The 12,554-nt window shown below is 49.0% G+C and overlaps 1 protein-coding gene across 3 annotated transcripts in view; it reads left to right on the top strand.

Annotated features, from left to right (window-relative positions):
- The window catches only part of CHST3 (carbohydrate sulfotransferase 3), a 39,737-nt gene that overhangs the window by 11,716 nt on the left and 15,467 nt on the right, over positions 1-12,554 (top strand). The window contains exons 2-4 of one of the 3 annotated variants that reach the window (XM_069572522.1): positions 8,145-8,298; positions 9,155-9,363; positions 9,695-9,766. The exons of 1 other annotated variant lie outside the window; for it this stretch is intronic. The gene's annotated coding sequence lies outside the window, so the exon portion shown is untranslated. The remainder of the gene's footprint in view (positions 1-8,144; positions 8,299-9,154; positions 9,364-9,694; positions 9,767-12,554) is intronic. One more of the 3 variants, XM_069572521.1, reaches the window with a different exon arrangement.

Genomic DNA, 12,554 nt, shown 5'->3' on the forward strand with positions numbered 1-12,554 from the left:
GGGATATATGTATATTTACGGCTGATTCATGTTGTTGTATGGCAGAAACCAGCACAACACTGTAAAGCAAATAAGATGGCTAACCAGCGGAGCTACCGTATAGCAAGCACAGGGATCCCTGCTCAATGTCACGTGGCCGCCCGGATGGGAGAGGAGGTCGGGAGAGAGTGGATGCACGTGTGTATATGGCTGAGTCCCTTTGCTGTCCACCTGAAGCTATCACAACACTGTTAATCAGCTACACACCAATATAAAATAAGCTGTCCCTTACAAGCTGCGCTGGCTGCCCACGTCCTAGCGCCCACTCCTCAGTGGTCACCTGGGATTCACCCACGCAGCACAGCCGGAGGCCCTCACATCCCTCATCCCGACAGCCCCAGGGAGCCAGCCCGAGGTTGTCCCCATCTTCCGTGAGTGGCTCCTCCAGGCTCCAGGTTAACTCTGTGCTCTTGGCTGCCCCTTGTCCATTCTCCCCTCTGGTCTGGCTGGGCAGGGGCCTGCAGCTGGGGCCTGTGGGGTCATGGCCTGGCGATGGGGATCTGGCCAGACTGAGTGTTCCGAGTCCCCTAGGGGCACACAGATAGGGTGCATCCTTCGCTTGTGTCCTGAGTGTGACCAGAGACGCCTGTGCTCCTGCCCCACCCCCTTTCCTCTCCCCGCCTCTGCTCCTTCCCTTCCTCCCTGCTCCTCCCCTCCTTTCTTCTTTCCCTGTGCATTCAGTCCCTGCTGTACAGCGAGCAGTAAAATGAACCTCGAAGTGCTGAGACCGGCACAAGGCAGAGACGAGCGCCACTATGGGAGCCCAGTCCTTGAGAATGGCCTTCAGCAGACCTGCCCTCCACATCCCTTCACAGCCTTGTACCTCCTGCTGGGCAACCCTGGGCAAGTCACTTAGCTTCTTGGAACCTCCCTTTCTCAGCTGATTAAGGAAAGAGATGGCGGCAGCCAGAGTCCAAAGGGCTGCCGGGAGAACCTGGAGCTGCCAAAGGGCTTTCTAAGAGGGTAACAGGTTTGAAGCATGGAAGGGGGGCAGTACTCTTCTTCTAAGGGAATGGGCTCTGGGCACCTGTGAGGTCTGGGCTCAGCCCTAGAGCATGGATGGGAGAGAGGTGGCCCTTTGGGCAGCACTATTCTGCCTTGGGCAGTGGCTTTCCTTTTCCATATTTCCACACAGAGATGGACCCTCGGCTTTATATGTTTTATTTTTGTAATAATGAAAGATGTTCAGCATGCAGAATTCAAGTAAAATGGACAAACACTGAGAAGAAACCAACAAATCACCCCTCAATCTACTACCCAGATGTAACTGACTACCTCTGGTCCACATACGTCTCCACGCATATATATATATGTATATATATTTATATATATATATATATATATATATATATATATATATATATAAAGGGAGCAGTGAGGGACAGAAGGTTTTATAAACATGGGGGAAACACACAGTTTAACTTAGCTTTAGGCCAGTGTTGTAAAGAGGCCATCTGCCCCCAAAACAGGCCCTCTCATCTGCTTAGTAATCTACTTGAGGGTCTGGTGTGGCGCAAGGGAACTCTCATGCCGGAATCTTTCAGTTCAGTTGCTCAGTCGTGTCTGACTCTTTGCAACCCCATGAATCGCAGCACGCCAGGCCTCCCTGTCCATCACCAACTCCCGGAGTTCACTCAGATTCACGTCCGTCGAGTCCGTGATGCCATCCAGCCATCTCATCCTCTGTCATCCCCTTCTCCTCCCGCCCCCAATCCCTCCCAGCATCAGAGTCTTTTCCAATGAGTCAACTCTTCGCATGAGGTGGCCAAAGTACTGGAGTTTCAGCTTTAGCATCATTCCTTCCAAAGAAATCCCAGGGTTGATCTCCTTCAGAATGGACTGGTTGGATCTCCTTGCAGTCCAAGAGACTCTCTCAAGAGTCTTCTCCAACACCACAGTTCAAAAGCATCAATTCTTTGGCACTCAGCCTTCTTCACAGTCCAACTCTCACATCCATACATGACCACTGGAAAAACCATAGCCTTGACTAGACGGACCTTAGTCGACAAAGTAATATCTCTGCTTTTGAATATGCTATCTAGGTTGGTCATAACTTTTCTTCCAAGGAGTAAGCGTCTTTTAATTTCATGGCTGCAATCACCATCTGCAGTGATTTTGGAACCCCCCAAAATAGTGTGACACTGTTTCCCCATCTATTTCCCATGAAGTGATGGGACCAGATGCCATGATCTTTGCTTTCTGAATTTTGAGCTTTAAGCCAACTTTTTCACTCTCCTCTTTCACTTTCATCAAGAGGCTCTTCAGTTCTTCACTTTCTGCCATACGAGTGGTGTCATCTGCATATCTGAGGTTATTGATATTTCTCCCAGCAATCTTGATTCCAGCTTGTGCTTCTTCCAGCCCAGCATTTCTCATGATGTACTCTGCATAGAAGTTAAATAAGCAGGGTGACAATATACAGCCTTGACGTACTCCTTTTCCTATTTGAAACCAGTCTGTTGTTCCATGTCCAGTTCTAAGTGTTGCTTCCTGACCTGCATACAGGTTTCCCAAGAGGCAGGTCAGGTGGTCTGGTATTCCCATCTCTTTCAGAATTTTCCACAGTTTATTGTGATCCACACAGTCAAAGGCTTTGGCATAGTCAATAAAGCAGAAATAGATGTTTTTCTGGAACTCTCTTGCTTTTTCCATGATCCAGCGGATGTTGGCAATTTGATCTCTGGTTCCTCTGCCTTTTCTAAAACCAGCTTGAACATCAGGAAGTTCTTAAAACCTCCCAATCCAGACAAATTAGACAAAAAAGGGAGTCGGCTGAATTACAGATCCTCCTTGATTTATGATGAGGTTGCATCCCGATAAATCCATCATAAATTGAAAATGCATTCAATACACCTAATCTACCAAACATCATAGCTTACCTTAGCCTACCTTACACATGTTCAGAACACTGACATTAGCATGGTTCTAATGGCTACAATTGGGCAGCAGCACCTTGCACAAAGCCTATTTTATAATAAAGTGTTGAACCTCTCCTGTAATTTATTGAACTCTCCTGAAAGTTTAAAACAGAATGGTTGTGTGGGTGTAAATGGTTGTTAAGTGTATCGGTTGTTTACCCTCCTGACCATGTGGCTGAGGGGAAGACCCAGCTGATTATACAGCCTAGCCCCAATTCAATTATGGTTTCTACTGAATGTGTATCACTTTCACACCATCTTAAAAGTCAACCATCTTAAGTCCGGGACTATCTGTAGTACATTCTGGCTCTAGAACAATAGCTTTCGATCTTTTTGGACCAAAACCTCAGACAGAGACACAGACACATCACTGAAACAAAAGTCTTATGAGACCCATGTGTATCCTTATTACAGATCCTTAATAAACTCTGATATTTTCTGTCTCTATGGTTCTGTTCTTAAAAAAAAAGGAAAAAAAAAAAAAAAGCTTACAAACTGATTCCACAACCTGAAGTTTCGTATGGCTCTATAACTGTGATTTGCAAATTTGAACGTGCATCAGAATCACCTGCAGAGCTTGTTTAAACAGAGTGCACTGCCCACCCCCGAGAGATTCTGATTGAGATGGTTTGGGCTGGGAATGGGGGCAGGGGGGAGGCAGGAATGTGCATTTCTGTCAAGTTCCCAGATGCTGCTGCTGCTGATCCAGGCCCCCATCTTTGAGATCCCACCCTTCTAGAATATGTTTTAAAGCAATGTACTCCCTTGGCAGAAACTATCAGAGAATTTGCTATATTCAGCAGATGAGAATTGCTGGTGCCTAGCCCAAGAACTGTAGGTCTCTGGCATTTTTGAGGATACTGATCAGGCACTATCTTTGGGATCTTAAACACCAGCCTCCTGAAATCCACCCTCCTGAATATAGAAAAGGTCTGCTAAGCAAAAGGACATTTATACCCAACCCTGGTTGAATTGCCTGCCTCCTAATCCCAAGCCCACAGAACATAAAACCCTCCCAGCCCTTTTGAAAACACTGTTCTATAGGCAATGAAAGGCACCATTTACCGTGTGGATTTCACTTTTCTGTTTTTGGAAAGGGAAGGAGGTAGGTCAAGTGTGAACACCCCACAGAGAAAGCTGTCCCCTGGCTCTCATTGGGGTCTGGTGGGTTTCATTGTCTGGTGGGATCCCCAGCTTTAATGGGAAACTCTTCCTGGCCTGAGTGGCCGCATCAGCGCCCACACTTTCCACCCTGCTGACTTACGAGACTGGCCTATGTTCCAAGCTGCCTCTGCTCCTCCAACCAAGGGGCTCAGCCCCCACCTGGAATCCTCCCCCATTCCCTTCGTAGCCTTGGGGCCCCTCCCCAGCCCCGCAGTCCTCCAGAAGCCAGCCCTCAGCTGGGAGCAGCTTCGTGAGGGAGAGAAGTGTTAAATGGGCACAGAGCCCCCTCTGTTCCATTAACAATGGCCCGTTGATGACTGGATTCTGCCTGCTTGGGCCCCTTGACTGGACTTCGGAGAGGAGGAGAGACTCCAGCCCCCCAGGCAGCTACTTCTGGGTGTGAGGTTGATTCAGAGGCCTCGGCCTCTGTCTGCCCACAGAACTTCATTCTTCAGGCCCTGTGATGGAGCAGTGAGAAACCCTCTCTCCCCTCCCATGCTATCCCAGGGATAGCTTGGGGCCCCAGGAGTGATTCACTTCAGTCTATTTCAACAAACGTCTATTGAACAGCTCCTGGGCACTGAGGCTCGGAGCTAAGTAGCTGTGGGAATAAGAATAACTGCTGACATGAATTCAGTGCTTACCATAATCAGCCCTACCCTGGCTGCCCAACAGAGTCGCTAGGGAGCTTATAAAAATAATTCCAATGCATAGACACTTTCCCCAACCCCAAATTTTCAGGAGTGAACCCCGGCACTATTTTGTAAAAGCTAAGTGCTTCTTGTGCCCAGCTGACATTAAACATCACCAGTCTTCTACTGGTTAAACACCATGCTGAGAATTTAACTTGATGCGTCCCGTTTCGTGTAGCACATGCTTGTGGGAGGCTGAGTAATGTGCCCCCCACCCAAGATCTCCACATATGAATCCCCACATCTGTGGACATGTTATTCCACATAGTAAAAGGAACTTGACAGTGTGATTAAGGATTTTGAGATAAGAAGATTATCCTGGATTATCCAAGTAGGCCCAGTAAAATCAGCAGGGTCTTTATAAGAGGGAGATTTAACTATAGAAGAGGCCTGAGTAATGCATTATGAAAAGCTCCAGCAGTCACTGCTGGCTTTGAAGATAGATGAAGGGGCCCACAAGCCATGGAAAACAGGCAGCCACAAGAGCGGGAAAAGGCAAGGAAGAAGGTCTCCCCAAGACTCCAGAAGGAACACAGGCCTGTTGATTTTAGGCCAGTGAAACTGATCTTAGACTTGACATTCACAACTGCAAGATAATAAATATGTGCTGTTTTAAGCTACGAAGTTTGTGATAAGGTGTTAGTACAGGGATATTACTAACTGTATTTTGTAGACAAGGCACAGAAATGTGAGGCACTCACTTGGGGTCACAAAGGCAGAGCTGGAATAGGAAGAACTCAGGTGCATCTGACCCCTTAATCCATGTTCTCTCCACCTCACCACACAGCCTGTACTTTGCAGCCAACCAGACATGGATTCAAATCTCAGTCTGCCACGTTCTGTCTTTGTGTCCTTTGCTAGTCATGGGTGCATTTGGCCAGGGTGGAGGCTGCAGGGAGGCAGGTGTGGAGACCAACTGGAAAGCCAGTGTGGGCCAGGTTATCCAGGTGGAACACCGCGTGGAAGAGCTTGAACTTGATTCTGAAGGAATGGTGCCCACAGGTGCCATCCTCTTCTTCCTTCTGCATTTCATGATGCTGCCTCAGACTTTCAGGCCCACTCAGTCTCTGGAGTCTGGCCCTCCTGTAGCAGCCCAGCTGCGGTGCAGAACTACAGGGCTGGGGCCAGGAGCTGCATTCTACTCATTGTCACCTGCAGCCAGTGACAGTTGCTCGTCTGGGGTGGCCACTAAGCTCCCATTTCACGGGAGGCCAGCAATGGCCTAGTGCCTCCAAAGCACATTTCTTCGAAGGCCCTCCAGCAGCCTTGTGTTTAGGGCCATGCGTGTCTTAGAGAAGGAGTGTGAGACATAAAGAGGTCCCGGAGTTGTTCAGAGTTGCACAAGTTGGCGTAGGTCTTGGAAGACCAGTTCCTGGCCAGGACTCTGATCTGCCCACTGCCATACAGCTCCTGCCTTTTGGCTAAATCTGCCCGCCCAGTGCTAAGGCACAGTGGTTGAGTCCATGGACTATGGAGACAGACTTCCTGGGTTCAAATCCCAGCTTTACCTTACAACTGAGTGTAAGCTGAGTGCTTTAATGGGGGGCAGGGGGCAGAGTTATGACTGTTATCTGTGAAGGCACTGGGGCACCTTCTTCACAGGATGGTTCTGGGGACTCAATTTATGCATGTGTGTGAAGTGCCTGGAACAGTAGCTGCTCCATTAGAAGCACGAACTTCTGTTATGGTTCAGCTCCCCGAGGGCAGAGACTCTTCCTCCCCTCTATTCCCAGTGCCTCTTCCCTTGCTTGGCCCAAAGCAAGAACTCAGGAGATGAATTTATTGGTTGACTATCAGCATTTACCAGCCAGACGCTCCCTAGGGACTTTCCCAAATGTATTCAGTTTTCAAACATTCCACCGTAGTGACTCAAACCTTTCTTCTCCTCCTTCTTGCTTGCGAGCTGCAGAATTGCCACAAAACATCCTGAAGCTTGCCCTGCCCCGTGGTAGGCCCCCAGGAGCAGTTCAGAGATAACCCAGGAGTCGCCAGGTAGCACCAGCCCTTGAGTGACAGTGTTGAAAGCTCACATGCTGCCCAGACCCCCTCACTTCAGACCCTGCCTGACCCTCCTATGCAGGCCTCCCTGGGACCCCTGAGCCATGCGGCAGCCCAGTTTGAGCACCTCATCCACACCAGCTCTTCCAGCTGACGGGGGCTCAGATGTCCTGTCATCCCTCCAGAGACCTGTCCCCCTCTCTTTCTATTTTGAGGATGGGCTTCCTCATTGTTTTACATTCCTGAATAGCCCCCAAGCTTGTCCCTGCACATGAATAGACCCCAGGAAAGTAGCCAGTTCCTGGTATTCCAAAAAGCCAAACTTGGGATTCCAGATTGGACTCAACTCCTATGCTGCTCCTGCCCCAGGAACTGCATTTCTGCTCATTCTTATCTCTCACCTCTTGCTGCATTTTACAAAGATCTCCTCAAAACCTAGTTTTCTTTTTTCCTATTTAATTATACTTTTGTTTCAAGAGAATTACAGACACACATGCAGTGTTAAGAAATAATACAGAGATCCCTTGAACCCATTGCCTGGTTTCCCCCAATGGTGAAAAACTACTGCAGTACCACAACCAGGATACTGATGCCGATACAGCCAAAGTTCGGAGCATTTCCATCACCACAAGGACCCCTCATGTTGCTGTATTATAGTTAGGCCCACTTCCTTTCCACCCCACCCCTTCTTAAACTCCTAACAATAGCAATGTGTTCTCTCTTACAATGTTGTCATTTCAAGAATGTTATATAAAAGAAATCATGTAGTATGCCACCTTTTAAAACTGGCTTTGTTCACTCAATATTCCCCAAATTCATTTAAGTTGTGCCATTTTACAGCTGAGCAGTATGCCGCGGTATCGGGCGGCTGGTTTTAAACAGAACGCTCAAACACTCACCTAGAAGCTTCCCAAGCACTGTATCCTGAGTAAAACAAGAATACTGGCATGTTCACCCAGTATCAAGCCCCGGTCAGCAACTCCCCTGCCAGTCTGGCCTTGCAGCTGAGCTAGTGTGCATGCCGGGCAGTGGCTCCGCTGAGATGCCCTGAGGTGGTGCTCTCTAAGAGGAAGCTGGATGCTCGAAGGCTTTCAATCTTCCATCACCTAGGGAACTTTAAACAACTGATGCCCAAGCCACACCCAGACCAACTCAATTGTAATCTCTAGAGGTGGGACCCAGGCCTCAGTAATTTCTGAAACTCCAGGTAACTCTCATGTGCTGTCAGGGCCGAAATGCAATGCTCAGGCAGAGTCACCAAATGCATAGCAGCACGCTACCCCTCTAGACACGGCAGATATCACCAAGCAGTCACCGCACTCTCTTCCTGCAGAGATCGACCTTTTCAAACACGGTGCTCCAGGCAGTCACTTCCAGTTGATTGACTTGGCCCAGGAATTGCAACTGACTTGCCCTCCCAGCTGAGAAGCCTGAAACTGGCAACTGTCCTGTCCAGGTGTGTCTAGGCCTGGGCCCTGATGCATTAGGTAAGCATCCCTCCAAATCATGCTGCAAAAGAGGGGCTTGGCCAATAGTGACAGCAGCCACAAAGCCAGAGCAGGCCAGGGTTTTCTGGGCTGGTTCTGCAGGGAAAGGCAAAGTGAATCAGCCAGTGTCTATCCCCTGCAGCAGCCTACAGCCCAGCTGGGGGAGAGAGATACATGCAGAGGGTGAACCAGCGGTACAATCAGCACAGACAGGCTCAGGCTCACACTGGTGCAAGCCTGTAATAACAACCAGCCTGTGTGCCGTCCTCTCTATTTTTAGAGCTTCACACCAGCTTAGCTGATGTTCATTCATGACAACCCTGTGGGGATGACCCAGGCTCAGGGTGATTAAATACCTTGCCTAAAATTACCAGAGAATAAATGGGAGAGCTTAAATAAATGGAGAAGGAAATGGCAACCCACTCCAGTATTCTTGCCTGGAGAATCCCATGGATAGAGGAGCCTGGCAGGCTACAGTCCGTGGGGTCACAAGAGTTGGATATGACTTAGTGACTAAATCATCGTCAAATGGGAGAGCTGGCACTCAAGCCAAGTCTGATTGCAAGTATGAGGCCTGTGTTTAGTTCTCGGAGCAGTTAGCTATCGATAGCCTGGACCTCTCTCCCCACCCTCAGACTCCGTCTCTCCTTTCCAGGAGCAGGTGGATACAGATGGGCTCCTTGGCAGCCATGGAGCAGCCCAGACAATAGCAGTAGTCAGTATGGGCTAAGACCCCGGGGCTGCCTTCTCTCCTGCCCCTTCCTCCCCCACAGAGCTGGTGCTGGGAGGGCAAGCAGAACTCCCTGGTGAAAAAGAGAAGAGGCTGGGTTTCTGATTTTTCTGTTGTTTTTGCTAGGAATAAAGTCCCTTCCTGCTGTTAACAGCAAGGAGCTTGGAGGAAACTGTGGGACTGAGGACTACCCTGGAGCATCCAAATTCTGTGTCCTCTGCATTGAAGACAGCAGGACTGGGGGGGAAACCAGGGAGCAAAAGAAATTCTCCTCTCCATCTGTCCCTTGCATGGACAGTCTCCAGGTGCAGAAAGGTTCGAAGTCTCCTTGGAAGGTCAGTCAGTGGGAGAAAGCAGGAAGGGGATCCTGGGCCTAGGTACTGAGAATTTTTCCTCTTCCAGTCATCTCAGAAATCCTGTCATGGTGGCTCAGCAGTACAGAAAGGCTCATTTTGTACTTGCATCACATCTGATGCAGGCAGGGTGGCTCTGCAGGCAGCAGCTCAGGATCTGGGCCGCTTCCACCTTGCAGTAAGCCAGTTGGAACATGTGGCCTCCAGTCTTGCCATAGCAAGAGAAGACAGGACCTGAGGGGTGTCTGGGATCAATTTAAGGACCAGGACTTCAAGTGACTGCCATCACTTTAACCTATCTCCATCCCCACAGGTCAAAACCTGGTCACTGGCCCAACCTAATTACAAGAGGGGCTGGGGAAGGTGAAGAGCATGTGGGTACCTGGTGAGTACCAAGTCTCTGCCAGTTGTTTGCCCAGAATTTCACCCACACAGAATATTAAAGAACATTTTGTTCTTCAATGTAATACGGGGAACAAACCGGGACCATGCCCCATTTTGATTTGCCCTTATATGCTTTCTTTAGGCAACTGACCTCAACCTTTCCTGCTGTAATACCCACGGCAGATTATGTTCACACTCAAGGCACACTCCAATGGACTTGCCCAAGTTTTCCCAAAACCCAAGAAACATTTTGTAGGAAACCCCTAAGACTTTTAAAGTTTTGGCTCTTATTCATGAAAACATATAAAGGTATGTGAGTAAGAATATAAAATTAGCCGTGTGAAGAGCTTTGCCAGCCATGGTGTGGGATGGATTGGCAGCAGTTCTGTGCAGTGCCCTAGGCTCTCTGTATCTCTACCTCCACTCGTTCATGAAAGCACAAGTCAAGCGAGGGAGGAAGGTGGAATTATAAGAACCTTGTATCCATTGCCGTTCTTTTCAAAAGTACTTTTTCTCTTCCCCAAACCTGATGCTTTAACTATCCTTAGTGACCTCACCATTAACTGTAGTATGTGCTGTTTTGTTCAGTAAAGGGTTTTATTGATACTGTTGCTTAGCTGCTGTGTCATGTCTCACTCTTTGCGACCCCACTGACTGCTGCCCACCAGGCGCCTCTGTCCATTGGATCTCCCAGGCAAGAATACTGGAGCGGGTTGCCACTTCCTTCTCCAGGGGATCTTTCCAACCCAGGGATCTAACCTGCGTCTCCTGCATTGGTGGGTGGATTCTTTACCACTGAGCCACCAGGGAAGCCCCAAAGGGTTTTATGTGCTAAATCAAAGGTTTGGAGGATAGATCTGCAAGGCATGTTCAGATGGAGGGTTTGTGTAAGAGGAAACTTGCAATTTGGCTGGCATTGAGGGGTGATGTCAGATGGCAGAATGGCAAACCAAAGGGTGGTAAGGGGCTGTGTTCGGTAGCCAGGAAGGATCCCATAAAGTTGGAAAGGCAAACTGATTTTATCTCACATGCCAGCTCTAATGGATTGGCACTGCACTGAGAAGGCGTATGAAGCTACATCTAGTCTCAGCTGAAAAGACAACAATGATTGATCAGTGATGTCTGCCCCAGGCATAGGACTGCAGAGTGGAATGTGTACTGTTTATTTGACAACCCTGTGCTGGAGGTTCTTGATGGGCTAAGCTATGAGAGTCAGGGTGATCAAGTTGGGCAGGGCCATCACTAACCTGGGAGACAGGAGACCTTGTAATGGTTCAAGTATCGTCACTATCCAGTTATGCCTTTGTGAAGCACTTCCCTTCTCTGAGCCTGAATGGCTCCAGATGAAAAATGAGGAAGGGTAGGTAAGAAAATCTCCAAGCCCTTTCCAGTTCTGACATTCTGCACTTTTAGGGCACGAGCCATGTTTTTCTCAATTGGTGGGGTAGTCTACAGGACAGATTTCCCTTGGACCTTTCCAAAAGAAATACCCTCTCAGACTTGCACTGCTGAAGGCAAGTACAACGAGAGCTGGAAAGTCAAGCTGCTTTGTATAAGGCTCTGGCCTGAGTTGCTGCCGACAGCATGATTTTGTCCTGGGGGCAAAATCCACTGGCATTCAACTTGACCCCAGCCTGACAGCTCGGAGGCCTCCTCCCTCTGTTCACTGCAGCCAGAGTGGAGCCGGCTCCTCCACAGGGGTCCACTGTACCCCAGGCTCCTGTCATTCTGCAGCCACACTCTCATCAGCACACTCAGAGCTTCCTGGCCAGGCGGGGCATGTGGAATTTGTGAGCAGCGCTGACCTACAGGGAAGCTGGGGAGGGAGCATGCTTAAGGGTTCTGCCTGTTGTATTTCTGGGTCTCTCTCCAGCTTCTCTGCTGCTTTGGGGCTGACTACAGCACCTGGGACAGGGAAAGTCAGCACATTTATCCCCAGATGAGGCTGACAGGATAAGATGCCCAGGGCCGAATGCCGTCCATAAATGAGAGGATATTGGCTCTGCCTGAGGGACACTTCTAGCTGTGGTCAGATCTTCACTTTCCTTCACGCTGGTATTTGTAGGAGACTGAGACCCCACCCCACCAATCCAGTACTCACCAACAATCACAAGCCACAAAATCTGCTCCATCTGTAAAGACAGGGTGAGCAGTTCCTAAGTAGGACCATTCATCGTGACTTGGGCTTGGGTTAGGCCCTGCGCTAGCATCTTCTCATTGGGTTCCCCATGACCACTGAGTGTACAACAGATGCTGTAAGTGTCCCATTGACAAATAATGAAACCACTCGAGTTTAAGTTCCTTTCCTAAGGTCACGGGGCATCAAGGTCAACATGTAAAAGCAAAGAAGTCAAGAGAAGCCACAGTTGTGGAGAGAGTCCCTGTATGATTTGTTCAGGCTTTTCCAGACTGTCTTGTCTGTCTGTGTCTATATATATGTGTGTGAGTGTGTGTGTGCACACACACGCTAAGTTGCTTCAGTCTTTCCAACTCTGTGCGACCCTATGGACTGTAGCCCACCAGGCTACTCTGTCCATGGGATTCTCCAGGCAAGAATATTGGAGTGGGTTGCCATGCCCTCCTCCAGGGGATCTTCCCAACCCAGCAGTCGAACCTGAGTCTCACGTCTCCTGCATTGGCATGTAGGTTCTTTACCACGAACGCCACCTGGGAAGGGGTGTGTGTGTGTTTGTGTGTCTGTGTCTATGTCTGTGTCTGTGTGTCTGTGTGTGTGTCTGTGTGTCTGTGTCTGTGTGTGTCTGTGTGTCTGTGTGTGTGTAAAATCAATA

This window comes from Ovis canadensis, chromosome 25 (assembly GCF_042477335.2).
Source record: "Ovis canadensis isolate MfBH-ARS-UI-01 breed Bighorn chromosome 25, ARS-UI_OviCan_v2, whole genome shotgun sequence".
Lineage (NCBI taxonomy): Eukaryota > Metazoa > Chordata > Mammalia > Artiodactyla > Bovidae > Ovis > Ovis canadensis.